Source organism: Sarcophilus harrisii, chromosome 2 (assembly GCF_902635505.1).
Source record: "Sarcophilus harrisii chromosome 2, mSarHar1.11, whole genome shotgun sequence".
Classification (NCBI taxonomy): Eukaryota; Metazoa; Chordata; class Mammalia; order Dasyuromorphia; family Dasyuridae; genus Sarcophilus; species Sarcophilus harrisii.
Window position 1 is genome coordinate 18,140,729 of NC_045427.1, and position 20,958 is coordinate 18,161,686.

At 50.1% G+C, this 20,958-nt stretch overlaps 1 protein-coding gene and 1 non-coding gene across 2 annotated transcripts in view; both read right to left on the bottom strand.

Moving 5' to 3' along the window:
- SLC25A37 (solute carrier family 25 member 37) overlaps positions 1-20,958 on the bottom strand; it is a 45,571-nt gene that overhangs the window by 17,082 nt on the left and 7,531 nt on the right. The gene's annotated exons all lie outside the window — the stretch shown is intronic.
- On the bottom strand, positions 5,945-6,163 carry LOC111718743. The gene has a single exon (XR_002769231.1). It is a non-coding gene; the product is annotated as a small nucleolar RNA SNORD17 (small nucleolar RNA).

Genomic DNA, 20,958 nt, shown 5'->3' on the forward strand with positions numbered 1-20,958 from the left:
TACGTGTGCCCGTGACACACACGCTCGTGCCCGTACACACTCGGCACTTCTAAATGTTCTCCAGGCCTTGGCAGGGACCTTGGACTGGCCAAAGCTCCACCAGCCAGAGCATCCAGGTCGCATCTGTCATTCACAGCTCGGCCCCTCCTCCCCGGGCTGGCCAGAGGGCCACCCCTGCTCATCTTTAGTCCCAAAGGAGCAGGGACCTCTGGGGGCAAACCTCTTCCTCTCCTCTCTGGGCCTGTCTGTTCAAAATGTAAAATGAGGGGGAGGGGGAACTCGGTAGCCCTCGGGCTCTCACCAGCTCCCCATCTAGGTTCCTGTGACCTCCCTGAGGCTCATTTTCTTTATCTGAGTAGCAGAGACGTTCATCACTAACACTGAGAGAAGCTTCCAGGTTCCTTGAGTGACTTTCTCTATATTCTCTCACTTGATTGATCCTCACAGAAACCCTGTGAGGAAGGGATGCCGTTATTAGGACCCTTGACAGAGAAGAAATTCTAGCACAGTCCCAGAGTCAGTAAATAAAGGCTCATGCAGTCAGTAAATAAAAGACGAGATAGGATTTGAACTCTGATCTCTCTGACTGCTGGATCTAACATCCTTCCCCTAGGATTTGAACTCTAGTCTTTCTGACTCCTGGATCTAATATCCTTCCCCTACCCCCCAACACTACATCACAGCTTGACCCAACGTTTAACTCTTTAAAAATACCAATAAAATCAAGGCTTTTAATCCTAATTCCCTTACTCTGTGGGCACAGCATCACTCTCGGCTGCCAGATACCCAACGTCTGCCATCGCCCATCGGCTGGCTTGTTTACACAGCTGGAAGCCTCAGCGCCAGGCCTCCGAGGCCCACCTTCGAAGGCTCTCCCCCCCACAGGGACCTCCAAGTCTTGCCGGCCCCTGTGATTTTCTGATCCGAACTGGAGGACGGCAGATAACGCTCGGGCGGCACAAGGCCACCTTCCGGCTGCCTATCTTTGAAGAAGGACGCTTTGGCAGAGGAGAGCATCCCTGGCCAGAGCTGGCCTTTCACACACACAAACAGAACCACAAATCATCCTCCCTTCCCCCCAGCCGGCCCCCTGCACACAGGAGGAAATCCTGGGTCCGGAGGCAGTCTGTCTGTCCAAATGACGCAGCCAGGACGAGGTCAGCACAATGTCACTACCAGCACCAAGGCCTTCCCTTCCCAACTCTGCTTTCCCTCACCCCAAAGGCCAAGAGCTCAAAGCCACATCAAGGTAATTTGTGGATGTGTGGAGCCGTCCAGCCTGCCAATGAAAACGGAAAACAGACACCGGGCACCGGGGGGTCCGGGGCCGGCTGGCGGCCACGACCATGGACCTGTCACCGAGTCATCCACTGAGCCCCGCGGCCGCCCACGTCGGCCTTCAGAACCGCCTTACGGAGGTCCCAGGTGCCCAAACCGGTCCCAGGACACAAGCCAGCACGGCCAGCACCAGGGGGCCCACCAAGGCTTCAGAGAACAGAGGCTTTCCCGAGTGGAGGGAACCTCAGAGCTCACTGGGAGCAACTGGACTTTCTGTGTGTCCTGGTTCCCGCAAGCAGTCAGTCCGGTGGACCCCTTCTCAGAACCATGTTTTAAAAATAACATCCATAGGACTGCAAAGGGAAGAAGATAAAGATTATATTTTTCCTTTTCAGAATCATGTTTTAAAAATAAAATCCACAGCATTACAAAGGGAGGAAGATGTAGATTTTTTTCTTATCTATGTCAACAAACTACCTGAAATTTATCCACGTATTCACAGACTCAGAATCCCTGATCTAGGGCAGCCTAATCCTGAGGAAGTGGCTCAGTTGAAGAGAGCACTGAGTGTTTCCAATCTGGCCTCAGACACTCTCTAGCTGTGTGACCCCGGGCAGGTCAGTTTCCGATTTACCTCAGTTTCCTCACCTGTAAAATGAGCTGGAAAAGGAAATGCCCAACCCACTCCGGAATCTCTGCCGAGAAAACCAGAGGCAATCACAGAGTCAGACACACAGAACAAAGCTCCTGAAGAAGAAATGACTTTTACAGCATCTCCCACCAAGTCACCCAGCCAACACAGAAAGCTCACCAGTGCCTGTGAAAATTCATTCTACCGTCCCACAAATCTAATCATTAAAAGGTTCCCAGCCAATTAGCAAGCACGTTGTTTAAAGACGAAAAGTAACATGAAATAGGGCTGGAGAGGTCATCAGCGGGGGCCCAATAGGGAGCCTATTGTAGTAGAGTAGCTAAAGTCGGATAGAGAAGTTAAATGACTTGTCCAAGGTCACACAGCTAGGATTTGAATCCCAGACCTTCTCCAGGAATTCCAGAGAACCTTCTGGAATCCTGGAAAGGAAAAGAAAAGAAAAGGAAAAAAAAAGAAAAGAAAGGAAAGGAAAAGAAAAGAAAAAAGTGATAATGGGAAGGGGAAAAAAAGAAAAGAGAAGAAAAGAAAAGAAAAAACATGGGGAAGTGACAGGAGAACAGCGGGGAAACACCATTCCCTTCCTTCACTGGGTAAAGAGGCAAGGGCCCCACAGGATCCAAGTGCGGCATACACTGTCACAAAAAGTCCTTTCACGTGGTCACTTGTGACTGTTTCCAAGGCAGGTTCAATGGTGGGAAAGGGCCATAACTAACTAGAAAGGCAAACTAAGTAGCAAAAGCATCAATAAACATTAAAAAAAGGTGAAACTTAATGGTGTGAGAAGAGCCTTCCATGTGGCCTGAGCCTCCACTTCCCAGATCAGGAAAGGCAGGGACGGAGCACCAGGCTCGCCAACCCTCCAGGGTGCTCTGCTCCCTCCACCAATGGGGGCAACTACAAAGGAACCAAAGGCAGTCACAGACGCTGAATGACACTGGCCCCAATACGATAACACTGGAAGGGCCCAGAAGTCCTCACAAAAGTCCTTGGGCAGTGTCGGGCAGTGTCGGGCAGGGCAGTGTCGGGCAGGGCAGGGCAGGGCATGGCAGGGCAGGGCAGGGCTGAGCCCTCCGAGAGGCACTGCCCCGGCCTTTCCCTCACCTTGCTAAAGTCCACCACGTGGGCCAGGCTCCTGCAAAACCAAAAGGTATTGGCTCCACCTCCTGGCATCGGGGCCCGGCTCTGCCCTTGGCCCCAGCCAACGGAGCAGAGGAAAAGGGCCCGCGCCAGCCCAGCACCCGGGGGTGGCGGGGCCAAGGCTGAATGCCCAGTCTCCTACCAGTCTGGCACCAGGAAAGCCATGGAGGAGGCAGCATCCTCTGCTCCACGCCAGGACAGGAGAGGTGTGTGTGAATCGGTGCACATCCATGTTTACACATACATGTACACACACACTCACACACTCTTACTCTCACACACACATGTACTCACACAAGCACGCTCTCCACAATAAATACCATCCCAGCCCAAAGCCTCAACACAGCCAGGGACTCCTATAAAAGTGACCACCCTCTGGGACACCAAACTGGGCCCGCTGCTCGGAGGGGAGACTCACAAAGCCGGGTCTGGGAGCTGCCTGACGACGCCCTCTGCCCCAGTCTGCCTTCTCAACACTCACCCCGTGAGCTTGCAGTCAGTGTTAGGGAACAAATGAGAGGAAGAGCCAGAATCATAGGATCCCTGAGTCCTGGAAGGGCCTCAAGGCCCCAGCTCTAGCCCTGGAAGGGCTCTCTTTGTAGAGGAGAATACCACAGGCCCAGTGTCATAAGGCCAGGAGTCAAACCCAGCTCCCTTTTGACTTCAGACTGCACACTTTTATGACCCTTTATCACTATTACTTTGTTCCTATTGCTAATAATAATAACTGGCACTTTTCCTGAATTTTCAAGTGTACAAACACTTCCCCCAGGCTCCTTTAGGAGCCCCACAAGCCCCTGGCCACTTTACAAAGGAGAACACCCAGCTGTGTCAGGGACGGGATTGGCACCCGGGCCCATGCTGCCTGCAGGCCCACGCTGCCCGCAGGCCCAGCACTCAACCCTCAAGGCCCCTCCAGTTTGCTGACACTGCTCCTGGACATTTTTCAGATGAGCCAAGTCTGAGGCTCAACCCAGAGGCCCCGGCTTTTAAGCCCCCGGGATCAGGCCAGAACCCCAGCTCTCCACACGACTCCCTGCCAGCCCCAGAGCTTCCTTTGGAAGCAAATCCCCAGCTCCTAATTGAGGGATCCTGCCATCGGGTGCCAAACCTCCCCGGCTTTGCCCAGAGCTCCCATACCCACCTATTATAATAGTAATAACTGGGTCTGCCATGTCTGGCTGGGACCCTGGACACGGAGCCTTCCTTCTCTTGTACACCTGAAGTCACCAAGGCCCAGAGAAGAAATCTCCGACATCACCCCTCAATATCATCCCCCCTTTCATTGCCCTGAACACATCCCCTTCCTGGGCCTCAGGCGCCACCCTGTAAGCTGAGGGGGGCTGGGCTAGTGGACCTACTGTATGGTCTCTTCCAGATCCATCCTAGTCAAGCCTTGGGCACCATAGTACACAGACTGGACCTCTGCCTGCCTCAGTTTCCTCATCTGTAAAAATGGAGATGACAGCCCCTCTCTTAAAGCATTATTATGAAGATCGAATGAGGTAATCATTGTAAATGGGAGCTATTATCATCATCACCATTATTATTATTAAGTTTCTAAGTCTCTTGGGCTTAGAAAAAGTGAGGAGAAATGGGGTTTGGAGTCGAGAAGATCTAACGTTCAAGTCTTCCCCGGCACACTGACTCGTGTCTGTGACCCTGTGCCAATAATTCCCTTCTCCTCCTGGGGCTTCTCACCTATAAAATGAAGGGACTGGACCCCATGCCCCGTTCAGTTTTAAATCTAGGGTCCAGTGAAATCTCAGGTGGGGACCCCCATCCCACATCCTGGCAACCTTCTCTTCAGGAAGGCAAATAATCCCTCCCCACTCAGCCTGGCTTGGGAGTTTTGATCCATCTTTTCAAATCTGGTGGGTCTGATGATGGGGACCGGGGGAGTTCAGAATTAGGGGCGGCCCTGAAAGCTGAATGGGAAAAGTGGGGCAACTGCTGAGGCCTCGGAGGGAGCCCGGCATCCGGAACATCCTCCCGCCCCACGGTGTCGGCCCGCTGGCCCACTGGCAGGTTAGCCGGACTCTGGAGTCCCAGTAAGAGGAACTTCCCCAGCTCAGAGCAAACCAGGCACTTGCTTAGGAATGACTTCCAATATTTGCACAATATTAAAGGCTTTATATAATGTTCAACGATTTGCATACTGGGAAGGCAAGGAAATCACAGGAGCTGAGCATCTCCCCCCACGCCTCCACAGAGGAAGTTCAGAAGAGAAAAAGGAAGGGAATAACCCCGGGTAAATCCCCTACTCGGTGCCGGGCACAGAGGAAGCAAAAAAAGGCAAAACTGATGGTGTCCACCCTCCTCGAGAGCTCGGCCAAGTGGGCAGGGCCGTCATGAACTGAGGAAATGGGAGAACCTCAGGGATACGGGACGTTAATGCTTCATCCTGCTACCTTGATTCCATGGATGTCATCCCTGCCTTGTGCCTTGGTTTCCTGCCCCATCCCTTCTCGGGCTTCTCTACTCAACATTCGGAGCAGGGTCACTCCTATGGAGGTCTCCAGGGGAGGGAAAGGGTCGGCAGAAGGGGGATTTATCTGGAGAAATCCGTAGCCCCACACTTGGCAGCCGGCAGAGAGTGGCCCAAGATCACCCTTCTTGGCCATGGACCAATAGCCCTTCAGGAAGGGAAAAGAAGGGCCAGGTTAATCATTACAAGGCACCACAGCCTTCAGAGGGTCAACAAACTTTGCCTCCCTCCTGATGAGTCCTCTGGCCAGACGGCACACACTACCTGAACCCCCCGGCAGCCGCCGGTCCTTTCTGAAGAGCCCCCGGAGCCCCTCCATGAGGACCAACCCCGTGGCCGCCCTCGACTCTCCTGGCTGGGCTCTCTGTGGTTTAAAAATCACCTGGCACGTGATCAGACCAGCAGCCTCCGTCTCAGCCCGATGGGACCCCAAAGAGAAGGGGTGCCATCTTGGCTGCCACTGTCCCAATCCTGACCGCAGGCCCCACCCACCCACTGTCCCCAGCAGAAGCTGAAGACCGCAGGACACATGTTGGTCACGGGCTCAGAGCCAGAGGGCAGACAGGGCAGCATGCTTGGAGAAAGGATGGGCGTCTTCATCACTTTACAAGTCAGGGCCTCTGATCCAAGGGCCAAAGGAGAGGGCCCAGATCTACCTTCAAGGAAGGAGTCAGTCACTCAACTGGCATTTAGTTGTTCAATAAGACATTAGTTGTCTTTAATTGTTCAATAAGACATTTATTTGTTAAAGACATATCTATATCCCAATAAGACATCTACTTGTTAAGGACATATCTATATCTCAATAAGACATTTGCACTCTCTTCCCAATCACTTCTCAGAGTTCCAGCTCCTTCAAAGCTTAGCTCAAAGGCCGACTTTTACATGAAGCAACAAGGTAGTACAACGAACAGTCTAGGAGACTAGGGAGTCAGGAATATCTGAGTTCAAGTCTAGTCACACTCACTGGCTGCGTGATCCTGGGCAAGTCACTTAACCACTTTCGGTTGCCAAATGAGCCGAAGAAGTAATGGTGATCGTAGGAAATTCTATTTATAAAACACTTTGCAACCTCAGGGCACCATTCCAAGACTAACTCCGTGATTTCCTACCTCCTGCTCCCCATGGCTATTTCCTAATTCCCCAATCTATCTGATATCCATTTTTTAACATTGTATATATACAGTCCCCCTGCTAAACTATGAGCCCGTTGAGGAATGGAACTGAGTCTTTAATGAATGGGCACGGATCGATTTTCACTGCCCTCCCCCCAGTGCCAATGCAGCAGAGATCACTCTCAATTCTCCAATTTTAAACTCCAAGAACTGGAAGGAAATCCGAGCTCCTCAGCTCGGGAGAAAAAGGCTCCAAGGTCTCAGTGGACCCCATCTGAATCAACATTTTATCGAGCCCCTAGAGCTTCAGAAGAATGGGGAATCAAAAGACAAAGAGTCTCCTGAAGATGACACCGGCTTACAAAGGTAAAGGTAGCTCCCATGGGAACAGAGGCAAGATGTCACCGCAGCTTAGTAACGTGAAGTTCATCAGGAAAGGTCAACTCAAGGAGGATTAGAAAGGGCTTTAAATGCCAAAGAGGGAAGCCAGTATTTTAATCCCAAGGCAACTGGGAGCCATGGGAGATTCCTGAGCACTGTCACAATCAGTCTGGATCTTTAGGAATACCAATTGGCTTCTGTGGGAAGGTGGGAAGGCTGGAGTTGGAGGCCGGGAGAATAACTGGGAGACAAATGCAATGCTTCCAGAAATAAGTGATAAGATCCCGAGCCAGAGTCACGAGTAAAGAGAAGGGGACTAATGGAGGGAGGGAGGAAAGGAGGTAAGGAGGAATGGAGAGGGGGATGGCGGACGAACAATCGGAAGGCTGGGTGCATGAGGGGGAGGACAGGAGGGTTTGTGAATATCCTGAGCCACTTCCCTCCAATCCATGGGGCCAGATCTTCCTAAGCCCCTGCTCTGAGCTCTTCTCAACAGACTTCAGCTGCTTCCCAATGACTACTGAATATACAGACATTCTGATTCCGGCATTCAAGGCTCTCTTTACAAGCTGTCTCCCTTTCAGGTCTTCTCATATTACAAAGCCAATTTAAGTTACTCACTATCTCCCGTTCTTGTCCTGCCTTTTCCCATATCCGGACCTTCGCTCATGTGTCCTCCATCTTGGAACCCACCTAGATCCTGGGTCAAGTCCCAACATGGACGATACCCTCTCCAAGATGACTTCCTTGATTTAGACTTCAGCCTAAATGAAAGGGATTCCCTCCTTCCTACCATTTCTCACAATACTTTGCCGGGTCTCCTGCTCTGGCAGCCTCTTGGATCACACCCAGTGGCTTCTGTCCAAGTTTTTCCTTATGTGACCATAAGCTCATGGATCAATGTCAGTGTATATCTTTGTATCCCTAGCAGCACCAATACAAGCTGCCTTACATGCAAGCTTGTTACACAAGCTAAAGAGTGACGTGGTAATTCACACGGATGCTGAAAGGGCTTGACAGTTTTTCTGTGCTGATATAGTAATTCACAAATCAATATGAGGATCTGACAGTTTCGTTTGTCACCTAGAGAGTGAGAAGAAAGCAGGACAAGTATATAATACATATCTTTGTATCCCCCAAACCTGATACAATGTATCCTACATGCCCGTCTGTTGAACAAAACTAAAGAGCGATGTGGTAATTCACATGGATGCTGAAAGGCCTTGACAGTTTTTCTGTGCTGATATAGTAATTCACAAATCAGTATGAGGATCTGACAGTTTCGTTTGTCACCCAGAGAGTGAGGAGAAAGCAGGACAGGTATATAATACATATCTTTGTATCCCCCAAACCTGACACAATGTATCCTACGTGCACGTCTGTTGAACAAAACTAAAGAGCGACGTGGTAATTCACACGGATGGTGAAAGGGCTCGACAGTTTTTTCTGTGCTGATATGGTAATTCACAAATCAGTAAGAGGATCTGACAGTTTCGTTTGTCACTAGAAAGTGAGGATATAGTAGGACAGGTATAAAATATATTACATATATTATATACCTTTGTATCCCCAAAACCTGACACAATGTATCTTACATGCACGTCTGTTGAACAAAACTAAAGAGTGATGTGGTAATTCACATGAATGCTGAAAGGGCTAGACAGTTTTTCTGTGACTCAGAATTTGACAGTTTATCAACCGGAGAGTGAGGAAATACCGGGACAGGCCATCGAGGCCATCAAGAACTAACCAGAAGCCACTCTCGAAATCTAATCTCCCTTCTCCCATTTTACGATGAGGAAACCAAGGCTTGACAAATAATTCATCCAATGTCACATAGCTACTTTAATCCTGCCTCAGATGGTAACTAGCCTATGTAGCTCTAGACAAATCACTCTGGACCTCAGTTTCTTCATCTATATAATAGGAACAATAGAACATTTACTTCCAAAGGGTTATCTTGTTTTTCTTTTTGTATCTCTAACATAAAGGGCAGTACCTGGAACACCACCGGCATTTAACAAATGCTTGATGAATTCTAGTTAGCAGATGCCCAATACCTTCCAACTCGCTCCAAACTCACCAACAAATGTTTCAAGGGCAGACAGAAGGACAAGTCGGGTGCTCTGGGCTGCTTTTTCCTAGGCCGGTCTTTTCTCGTCCTCTGGCAGCTTCAGGGTTACACAAACATCTCCCATGATCCTCCCTGGCCCCCTCACCCATCTTCCGCCAAATCGCTTGGAGCTGCCTGCCAGAAACCTGTTTTCAATTAAAATCATCTTCCAGTAAAAACCACATATTCTGAGTGAGTTTGGATTGTTCCGGAATCAGTCTAAAGGAACTCTGGGAACTTTCTATGAAGAAGTGGCTGTGAGAGTGGCCCAGAACTCCCCTGGACAGGGCATCCCACAACTCGCCTACCAAGGGAGGCTAAATACTATCCTGACAAGACACCCCAAAGAGACAACAGAGAAATCCACACTTAACCGATCCCTGAAATGAAAGGCTGGGGTGGAGTCAAAGGATCTGAGTTCAAATCTGACCTTACACACTTACTGGATGTGTGACCCTAAAAAAGTCACTTCATCTCTCTCAATAGTTCAGTTTCCTCATCTGTAAAATGAAGGAGCTAGATTAACGTAGCATCTCTCAATCACTTTGCAGGTTTAAATCTAAGATCCCGAAGCTTAGGTTCGAAAACTAGGGCTACCTTTACACAGCGGGTGAGTCACGGGCCGTCTCAGAGCCCTCAGCTTCCCCTCATCTACATAAAGGAAGAATTCCACCGGACTTGAGTGTGTCGGAGCCCCGGCTAACAGTCCCGGGTGTGGGAGCCGGCCGGAGCTGCTTCCCAGACTGCTGCCAGGCTCCAAGGAGAAGTGCCACATGTAGGCGCTCTCACTCCCACTGAGGCCTCATCCCAGCGGATACGGGAGCCAAGGGCCCAATTTCAATTTTACTCCCAGCCTTGAGGAAGGCCAAGGAGAGAAACGGGAATCCCAGTGGTCGGTCCCAGAGCGGAAAATCAGACGCCAAATTCTCAAAAGGAAATCCCAGAATTAGAAACAAGGGTGGGCGCAGGAATGCTCTAGAGGGATCTCATCTCCCAGATGAGGAGACTGGAATCTAGGAGCCCAATGACTTATCTAAGATCATCCAACCCAGCAAGTCAGTAGGCAGGCTTCCAGGCAGGCGCTCCGGCCATTAGGCCAGGCCTGAACAGTAGTTTTCAAAAGGAGGAAGAGGACTGAGGACTTAGTTCTGCCTAATCTGCTGGGCCCAAGAGTTATTAGTCAGCAACTTTGTTAGAAGGCAAGGTTCAGGCATGTTGAGAGAAGGGAGAGAAAGGAGAGAAGGAAGGAAGGAAGGAAGGAAGGAAGGAAGGAAGGAAGGAAGGAAGGAAAAGAGAGAAAGAAAGAAAGAGAAAGAAAAAAAAGAAGGAAGGGAAGGGAAAGAAGAAAAAAAGAAAAAGAGAGGGAGAAAAATGGCTCCCTGGCCTCCTGAACAACTGAGGGGCTTTAAGTCTTGGACCAGAAACGCTTGCTTCCTCCCCCACCACACTCTCACCCCAATCAGGCCGTTTATGAAATTCAAGCCGCTCTCCCGGCCACACGATGTCACGCTGACCTTCTCCCTGAACAGCTGGGCGTTGTCAGAAGCCCCGCTCGGCCCACACGAGCCAGGCTGCCCCCTCCCCTCAGGCGATGCCCAGCCAGCTCAGGCCTGTGGCAGGGCAGCCTCCAAGCCCCTCCGGGTTTCGTCTTTTCCAAGGCGGGCCCGCTTCTGGGCATCTGATACGCCAGCCTGGGCATGAAGGCCAACAAACAAGCCCGAAATAAAAACCCGCGCCGGCTCAGCCTTGGATCCAGTGTCAGGGCCCGCGGGAGGTAACAGGATGTGGCTGGCACCGAGACCTCCCCTCCCCCACAGTTCTCTCGGGTGGCACTGATCTGAGTTCAAATCCCCATGAGGCGCCTCCTAGCTGTGGGACCCTGCGCGTGTCCCAGAACAGCTCCGAGATTCAGTTTCCCCGTCTTGTAAAACGGGGACAAGAATGGCACCCCCTCCAAAGGCTCAAATCATATCACGCACATAGAGCCAGGCCCAAGAGCTCTGACTGATCCCATTAAGAACCGTCACCAAAGCAGCTTGGCCGGGTTGCTGGGGCCTGCCGGGTCACTGGGCTCTGCCACCACCCTTGACCAGCCAGAAGGAACCTGTAACGTGCTCTCCCGTTTCTACGGGGCATCTGTGCAAAGGCAGCGCCCGTCCTCCCAGCAGCCCTACAGGGCAGGCAGTCCCATCTTACAGGTGAGGAGACTGAGACCCAGATAAGTTCAAGGCCTCTTGCAGGATCACAGAGCCTGTGCGTGCCTGGGGTGGAATCCGGGCCGGCACTCTGTTCCCTATTCCGAAGGCCTTGGATTCTAGGAGAGGACTAAGGGTCACCACGAGAAGCCCTGTCTCTGTAAGTCAGCCACCCCTTCCCCTAGGGCATGTGGGACACTGGCGAGCTCTCCGGAGCCGCCTCCCGACTCCTCTGAAAGGCACACCCCATACAAGCTGGGTCCCCGGCGCGCAGAGCCCCCCTGCCCACAGCCCCACTGCGGGAGCCACCCTGAGGCCTGCGATGTTCTTGCTCACCCCTCGGGGTCTGGCTTCTCCCGGCCGGGGCCCTACCCACATCTCTCAGGGCAGCCTCGAGGTGCCCATGGTCAGCCTGGCCACTCTCACGGGAGGCAGCCGGGAAGGCAGAGCCAGGGAGAAGGGTCCAGGTGGGCTTCCTCCACCTTGCCTCTGCAGAGGCGAACCAAACCCTGCCCGCTGCCAGCCCTTACGGGTCATCCCCTGAGGCAAGAGGGCCAGGGATCCCCAGTCTCTTTTCTTCTACCTTCCGCTTCCTCCTCACTTGTTCCAAGGAATGGGTGTATGTGGGAAGATGAGGAAAAAGAAAAGTAGAGGACTGGCTGAGGAAAGCCCCAGCCAAGGGCAGGGAAGGAGCTGGAAGGAATCTTCCCCGCTCATCAGCTCCAACCTCCTTATACTACACAGAGGGAAACTGAGGCCCAGAGCAGTTAAGTGGCTTGCTCGGGGGCACCCTTGTCTGAAGACTTTTTCTAAGTCTTCCCAAGATGATGAACAGAGAAGAAATCCCCGCTCTCCACAAGCACAGGGAAGAAGGCTGCGGCCATCGCTACGAGGGGAAAGCATTTCCCATCTGGCTCAGGTTGGCAAAGGTGATGAGACCATCGTGCTGGGGGGGGACGTGGCAGGGAAGTCCGCGGCTCCTATCTGGGCAGCCATCCACCCTCCGACTCAGCCCCCTAAGAGGGCAAAGATCCCCAACACTGAGAGCAGCCCTCCTTGGGCGTAGCAAACACCTGGGAACCAATGGCCTCCAGGGGGAGCCACAAGGAGGCCCACGAAGGCAAAGAAACATTACTGCCCCCTAAGAAACACCAAAGGGGCCGACTCCATGAAGCTGAAGAGTCTCACATGGACCGGTGCCAACTAAAATCAGCAAAAGCCAATGGGAGCTCAGCTAGGAAGTGTTAAGTGTCTGAGGTCAAATTTGAACTCAGGTCCTCCTGACTTCAGGGCCGGTGCTCTAACCACTGCACCACCCAGCTGCCCCTCACCTCTCAGCTTCTTAAGAGTCCTAATAGCCTTTAAAATTCTGCGTGAGCCTCCCTCTCTGAAATCTTTCCTCACTTGCTCGAGCCCTCAGCCTCAATGTTACTTAGTATTTCCCTTGTGCAAATACATTGTACAGAACCGTACGGATGATATACAAAGTCTCTCTGGAAAGGGAGAGCCATTTCTTGCGGGTTTCCCCCATGTGTTCTGTGCTTATATTGGTGCTTAATAAATGCTTGTTGACTGAATGAACTTCAGGTGACTTCAGGGGAAGGAGGCAGGGCCTAATTAGTCAGTGGGTTTCATTTCATTTGCCCAACTATACTTATTTGTTATGGAGGGGAGGAGGGATCTTAAAAAAGAAGAAAAGGACCTTTTCTTTGAGCAACAATTCCTCAAGTTGTCTGTTTTGGCTAAAAGAGGCTTTAAGGTGGACACGTCCCAAGATCCTCGAGCAAGATGGACACGTCCCAAGATCCTCGAGCAAGATGGACACGTCCCAAGATCCTTGAGCACTGACTGAGCAGTGAAGGGACCTGATTCAGCAAAAGACACAAGATCTGTTTCCTGGTAAAGAGGGAAAGTGAAGGTGGAGGTGGAAGAGGAAAGTCAAATGACGTGTCTAAAAACACAGCACAACTAAGTCTCAAAGGAGGGATTTAAAGCCAGGGCTTTCCATAGTCCGAGCTCTTTATCAGACACTGCATCAAGCTCTACCCCCCATCCCAAAGGGTGATTTCTCTCCAGTATTCTCTCTCCCTCTCTCACTGGGCCTCAGGACAGCTAGCTGGGACAGGCAGCAGCGGCACAGTAGGCACCAGGTACCCATCTTTGTTCTCACCTTACAGGTGAAGGATCCACCAGAGTCCAAGGCTCACCATCCCTTGGAGGCCACTGAATCCAGCCCCTTTCACTTTGTTCTTGGAGAAACTGAGGCTGGGGAGTTTAAGGGTCTCATCTATGATCACTCGGGTACTAATCATCAGGGACGGGACTCAGAGGGTCCCTTGCTTCCTCCTCCCCATCCTCTCCCTCCAAGGTCATCTTCTCCAACCTCTGGGTTTTCCAATGTGACTTGCAGTTAAGTCAGGTTCAAATCCCAGAACCACCGTCTGCGGATCCGGTGCCAGGTTGCAGCTAAGGCAGCCCCTTCAGAGAGAGCTTTATGATTTCCACAGTGTTTTCTGGCTGTTCCTTCACAAGATCTGGCACATTGAGGGAGCAGAGTGGAGGGTCCTGGGCCCAGCTGGGGTCGGTCCAAATTGGAGCTCAAATACACTTGGCCTCTACCAGCCCCCTTTTCCTCATCTGTAAAATGGGAATCACCCTAGACTCTACCTCTCAGGGCTGTTTCCTCCATAGTAAAATGGAGATAACAGCATCCACTTCCCAGGGTGGTTGGGAGCATCAGCTGAGATAATATCTGTAATCTGCTTTGCATAGTGCTTGGTGCATAGTAGGTGCTTAATAAAAATTATTCCCTTTCTCTGTGTGGATGAGGAGATCTCCTAGGCCCAAAGTGGTCAGGAACTGTCCCAGTCGTGCCTTCCTGGGGTTCGGGGAGGGTATTCTGCCTCCCACTTCTATCCAGTCCCAGGGCAAGTGCAGTGTACTGGGACCAGAGGCCTGGTTTGGAAGCTCGGCTTGGCTCCTTCCTCTCTCGAGGTGACTCTGTGGCCACCAGAGTCCTCCTCTGTAACATGAAGGAGAGCGAGGGGCAATTCTAAGGTCTCTGAGTCTATGTGACTCACAGCCAGCCGGGCAGGAAGTCATCTGAGGGCCCCGCCAGCCAATGGGGCAGAAATGTCTGTGGGCCATCTACCCAGCATCCTGACCACACTAAAGCTTAGCCCCTCGGGCCCAGAACATCCAGTCATCTTTTCGGCACAGGGAAGAGGCGGCCGAGCCAGCAATCCACAAGTGTTTATTCCATGCCTTCCTTGTGCCAGAGAATGGGCGAGGGCAGGGCAGGGGTCCAGAAGTCCACGGGGGACTGAAGGAGGGAATACTGCAGTTGGGGCACTGAACGGGGGGCAGAGAGCCCACGTTTCCTCTCACCTCCTCGCTGCCCACTACAGCCTCCTCTCGGAGCCCGTCCCAAAGCCCACGACAGTTGGCGCTTGGTGAAATCCACTTTGCTGTCTGAGAACTGTGCCCTGCCCTGTCCTGTCCCCCGTATAACATGGGAGCTCCCTGAGGGCAGGTCCTGGGCTCCCTTCTGGGTTCTCTTATACAATTAGAAGTCAGGGGCTGGTTCATTTTTGTCTCTGAACCCCCCGCCCCCCCACTGAATAGCACAGTGTCTAGTAAACAGCAGGTGCTTAATAAAGGAAGGCTGAAGCAAACTAAATTAAAATCCAGTTCTTTTCCCCAGACTTGGCACAAAGCTCTGGACCCAGCAGAAAAGCTGAGTAAGTGCACCTCCTCCTTTCATGCAAGTGGGGGGCTATGGGTGGGGAATACCACATATACCAGTCAGACCTAGCTGCTGGGGTGGGTTAGTTTTACTGAGCTGTCTCTTCCTCAGTTCTTTTTTATTCACCCAAGACATGGCCTGGGTGGGGCTGGAGAATGAACAGTAAATGAAGGTATAAAGAAAGCAAAAATTACCCAGCCCCACCCCCAACTCAGCTTCAGGGTTTGGCCAGGTTTGCCTCGGTTTCCCCTTAGGATAGATTGACCCCGGACCCCGGGAGGGTGGGAGCCCAAGGCCAAACCAGACCCACAAACAATCGGTCCCTTCCTGTGGACCAACCCCAGCCAGATGTTGCACAAATTGGCCAGATGTTGCACAAACCTGCTCGCCTGGTTGGGCAAGAGACCCCACCCTGCTGAGACTTTCCCCAATGTCCACACTTTAGTTTGTTTATCCGGAAAACACTTTGAGGCAGGAAAAAGAAAAACAACCCAAAGACTACTATGTCTAAGAGAGGGGATGGCTACTAGCCCGTTTGGAACTGGGGGGGTGGGGAGCAAGAAGGGAGAGAAGGAACAGAAAGAAAGAGGAAGAAAAGGAGGAGGGGGGAGGGGTGGAGGGAGAAAAGGAAAGGGGGGAGAAGGAGGGAGGGAAAGGAAAAATAGAGGGGGAAATTAAGGAGGAGGAAAGGAAGAGAGAAAGGGGGGAGGGAACACAGAAGAGACAGAAGGAAGGAGAAAGGAAGCAGGGAGGGGGAAAGAAGGAGGAAGGAGGCCAAGGGAGAAAGGAAAGGGGCTTCTGTGTTTGCGTTTTTAAGGCTATTCATGGCGGCCCACATGAGCTCCCACAGTGACTAATCTTGGCAAACACAGAGAAAGGCTGGGATTGGCAGGCCTGTGGGCAGGAGGACCATGAAGCAGAAAATGCCATCTCCATCTGGGAAGGATCTCAGAAATAACCTACCTCTTTCATCTTACAGAGGGGAAAACTGAGGCTAGGGAAAGGAAAGCATTTGCCCCTGATCCTCCCAACTCCAAATCGCTCTTTCTGCTCCACAGGTTCCCACTCCCTTTGTTGTCCCTCCCTCTATATTTCAGCCAAAGCGCTCCCTCGTCTCCCACTGCCACCTCCAGGCCTTTGGATCTGCCTTTCCCCTCTGGGGACCAGCGTCATCTCTCATGGGTTTACTTCTCATCGCTATACAAATGATTCCCAGACTAAGATGTCCTGCCCCTCACCACGGGCCTACTGGACCCTTCCTCCTGCACATGCGTCCCATGGGCATCTCACTCCCCAAATGTCCAAAACAGAACCCAGCATCTCCCCTCCAGCTCTGCCCCCTCTTCCAAACCTTCCCCTTTTTCTGTTGGATGCACTATCACCTTCCCAGGATCTCAGTTTCAAAATCCCGCCATTACCCAGAACTCATTCTCCCCCCACTGATGAGCCCAATCTTCGCCCTCCACAGTGCATCTGACCCCCATTTCTCTCCTCTCAAAGCTGCCAGCCAGGCCCAGACTATTACAATGGCCTCATCTGCCTCCCCCATGAACACAAATATCGTACAAAGGAGCGCTTTCTGTGCCGGCAAAGAACTGGAACTAAATGGCTGAACAAGTCACGGTACCTGACGTGATGGAATATTATTATTCTATACGACAGGCAGGAAGCTCTCAGAAAAACCTGAGAAGACTTAGATGAATGGGTGCAAAGTGAAGGGAACAGGACCAGGAGAACATCTTACACAGCAGCAGCAATGTGGTCACGTGATCAACTGGGAAAGACTTTTCTCTTCTCTGAAAGGCAGCAACACAAAACAATTCTGAAAATGTTCCCCACCTCCACAGAAAGAACTCAAGGGAGCTGAGTGCAGATCCAAGCATACTTGGTCAACTTTTTTCTTGTTTTTTTTGTCTCTTTTCTTTTGCAAGAGGGCTAATCTGAAAATTTTTACATGGTTACACACAGCATGTACAATTTAGAGCAAATTGTTTTCTCGAGGAGGGAGGAGGAGAGGGAAGGAGAAAAAAATAGAACTAAAAATATTAAAAACTGTTTTTCCATGTAAATGAGAAAAAAATAAATCGATATAAAAGCATTTGTCTCCCTAACTCGGATCCCTCTCCACTCTAGTTGAGACCCTCATCACACCTAAATGTGTAGCTGGGGACAGAGAGAAGAAGAACCCTCTTCTTAAACTGGACAGCTTTGGTTCAAACCTTTGCCCTGATTCAGTACCCTCATAACTTAGGGCAAGTCCCATCAAAACTCTGGGTCTCCCTTCGTTCATCTATAAAACTGGGGGGAGTCACACTAAATAGCTTCCAAGGTCCCTTCTAGCTCTTATTTAAAAAGGCTCCTTGGCAAATATCCACAATAAGCCTGAAGGTGACTTAAACTATTGGCAAGTATCTAATGAGCACCTACTATGTGCTATGTATGTGATTATGAAGGCAAAAAATGAAGGAGGTCAGAGGTGAGTGGGTGATTCACATCCCACTGTCAAAGGGCAAGGCCACCATTCTGAGGGGCAGTTTTCCATTTGGAAGGCTAATCAGCTGCCTGTCTGCTGAGCTTCATGACAAGCCTGACAGCAGAGATGATGTCATCAAAGGCCCCAAAATGTCTAGTTCAGAAGCATCAGCCCCGGTTTTCATCAGAAGGGACAGGCAGCAGAACAAAGACCAGAGCCTGGAAGTGAACACCAAGGGTTCTAATTATGGCTCTCCATGAATCAGCTTTTTATCAGAAAAGAAAGGAAAAAACAAGTGTGGAGAGATAATGACCATATTTGTCTGGCCAACCCAACAGCTGGTTTTATGAAAGCAACTCACAATTCTAAAATGATTCAACCTCAAGAGCATGTATTAAACACCTACTATGTGCTGCCAACAGGGAGACATCTGCTCCCTGCTCTTCGAGAAGCTTTGGCTTTTATAAAAAAAATTAACCTGAGGGTTATAGGTTCAAAGCTGGAATGGAACTTAGAGATCATCAATTCCATCAATTCCAATTCCCCTCTTTACAGAAGGGGAAACTGAGGCAAGAAGTTCACTCTATTAGGCACCTAGGTGGCCCAGTGGATATAGTACTAGGCTTAGAGTCAGGAAGATGTAAGTTAAAATATGAGCTAGCTATGTGACCCTAAGCAAATCACTTTACCTCTGTATCTACCTCTGTAAAAATGGGGATAATAGCACCTACTTCCCAGGGTTGTTGTAAGGATCAGAAGAGATAATAAGTATAAAAAGGTAGCCTGGGGCCTGGCTCAGAACAGGCGGATATAAATGTTTATTTCCCCCTTCCCAACCCCACTTTATAAATTTTTTTTTAAATATAAAAATAAAAGCAAAATTGAATGTTGTGTAAATATTATGGAAACCAGTGTGAACCCCAAGAAAAGTGGAGAAAATATACCTCCCGTCTTTCTTGGCAGAGCTGAAGGGAGTAGACTACTGTTGTCTCCAACATCCCACGGGCTGAGAAACTAAATACCCAGCAGGGATTCTGGAGAGATTTTTGCACTTGAAACGTGGAATCTATGATCTTCCCTCTCAGGAGACTTTTATTCTTCTCCTTTATATGGGAAAGGAACAAACACTTATTAAGCACTTACTATGTGCTTTTCACTGTGCTAAGCACTTTTAAAATATGCTTTCACTGGATGGATCCTCACTAGATGTCATTATTATCTTATTTAACAGATGAGGAAACTGAGGCACTGAGACAGAGACACATTAAGGGGCTTACTAGTGTCAGACAGTCTTTCCATCTGAGGCTGGATTTGCAAATCCCCCCAATGTTTGTACATAAAATTCTATCAACACAGGCAATTATTATATCTAGAAGTGTCTTCAAAGATTTGTAACCTTTGAGGACTGAGACTGCTTCAATTTTTCTATTTCCCCAGTGCCTAGCACTGTGTGTTGCCCAGAACAAACCTTTAATGAATGTTTACTGATTGACTAATACAGTAACAACCTTAAGAGGGAGGCAACTGAGGCCCAGAGAAAAATAGTACTTGGCCAAGAGGACACAACCAGCAGTGGCCAGTGGGGGGCCCCTCCTGAACCACTGATCTTTTCAATATCTGAGGACCCAGAAAGTCACAGTTCAGCTGTGCCCGCCCTGCCTGGTAGACTCAATCAACCATTTCCCCCCTACAATTTATTCTCAAGTACTCAGAAAAAGAGGCAAGACCTGCCCACCTGATAGGCAGGTTTCAATTTTCAAGGTCTCTTTTCAACTGTTCCCTTTTCATTATTACTTCCTCTGTCTCTGTCTCTCTCACATACACACATTCTCTCCTCTCTCCTCTCTCTCTCTCTCTCTCTCTCTCTCTCTCTCTCTCTCTCTCTCTCTCTCTCTCCTCTTAAAATCAAACTCCCTCTCCTCTCTGCCCAGGAGAACTCTAGATGTAGAATACTTCATATACTGATTGTCCGACTCAATGGATACCAATCGATTTAACAAAATGCTTGAGTCTTTCTTCAAAAAGAATGGTTAACTGATGAAGGATGGAAAGGGTTATAGTCAGATTTTCCCCCCTAAAAATCAAGACTTCATTATTTCTCAGTGACAAGGGACAGACAAGGGAGGTCATACCTTCTGGTTCCAACAGGAAATCAAATAGGTCACTGAACTGAGGAGTCAGAGATCTGGATTCAAATCCTGAACTTTAGGCAGACTACAGAATCACAGAAGGATAGGGAAGCTCAGATTGTCCCTTCTCCCATCCATCCTCCACTTTCTAAAGTCCAAGACTGGCCACCATACTCCCCACCCCCTCCAACTCCCACCTGCATTGTGGAATCAACTCCTCCGGCTCCTTCGCAAGAGCAAGATTAACTACAAACTCTTCTTTTTGGGAATTCTTAGAACTTAGCTATGTTTCCTAAAGAGAAGGATATCTCAGTTAGGAAGGGCTGAGTTTAAGTCCAGCCTCCAACACATCCTGGCTCTGTGATCCTGGACAAGTCATGTAGAATTTCTCAGAGTCCCCCAAATAATTCTTGGTAGAGGGAGTTTTCAACATTGTTTATATATGGAAAAGAATGTAACGTAATAGATTGGCAATAGTCTCGGAGGGCAGAGACTCCTGTTTGTCAAGTATCCTCAGCACCTAGCATAATGCCTGGTATACAGTAGGTGCAGACTAAATTCTCACTGAGGAATAAAGGCAAACTGCCTCCCTCCACTCATCGTCACCCCATCTCAGATCTCACTCTGGGGGCTGCCAGATTGGAGACACTTGGCTAGGAAAGTGTGGCTCAGTGCAGAGCACCTTGGGCATGGCACTTCCCATTAATCAGCAAGCACTTATTAATCGCCTTCTATGTACCAGCCACTGACTAGCTGTGTGCCTCAGAATCAGTCATTCTTTCTCCATCAATGAAATGGAGACAACACAACTGGTGGCAACCACCTCCCAGGCTGGGTGTGGGGTCCAAGCTTCAGAATGCTGCATTTGTTTATCGTTATTACTATTTATCATTACTATCACTTGTTATGTTATTTTCTGTAATTATAGGAGAGAAGGACCTGCAAGACTTCCCTAAGACCGAAGCACACTGTTGGAAGGAGTAGGGAAATGAGCACCTCATTGCTGAGGTATCCAAGCAGAGACAGGTAGGAGGCTGGTAGGATTCTACTTTTGGGTGAGTGGATCACATGCTGGGACAGAGAAATCAGAAGATGGGAGCCCCCAGAGAAGCCCCGCTCTCCGGGGTACAAGGGCCTGGGAGAACCACACCTGAGCACCTGAGGAAAAACTTTCTCTAGAAAATCAGGGGCAAGATCCCACAAACCTGGAAAAGGGACTAGACTCCTGGGTGCACAAGCCTACTGCTGGTGG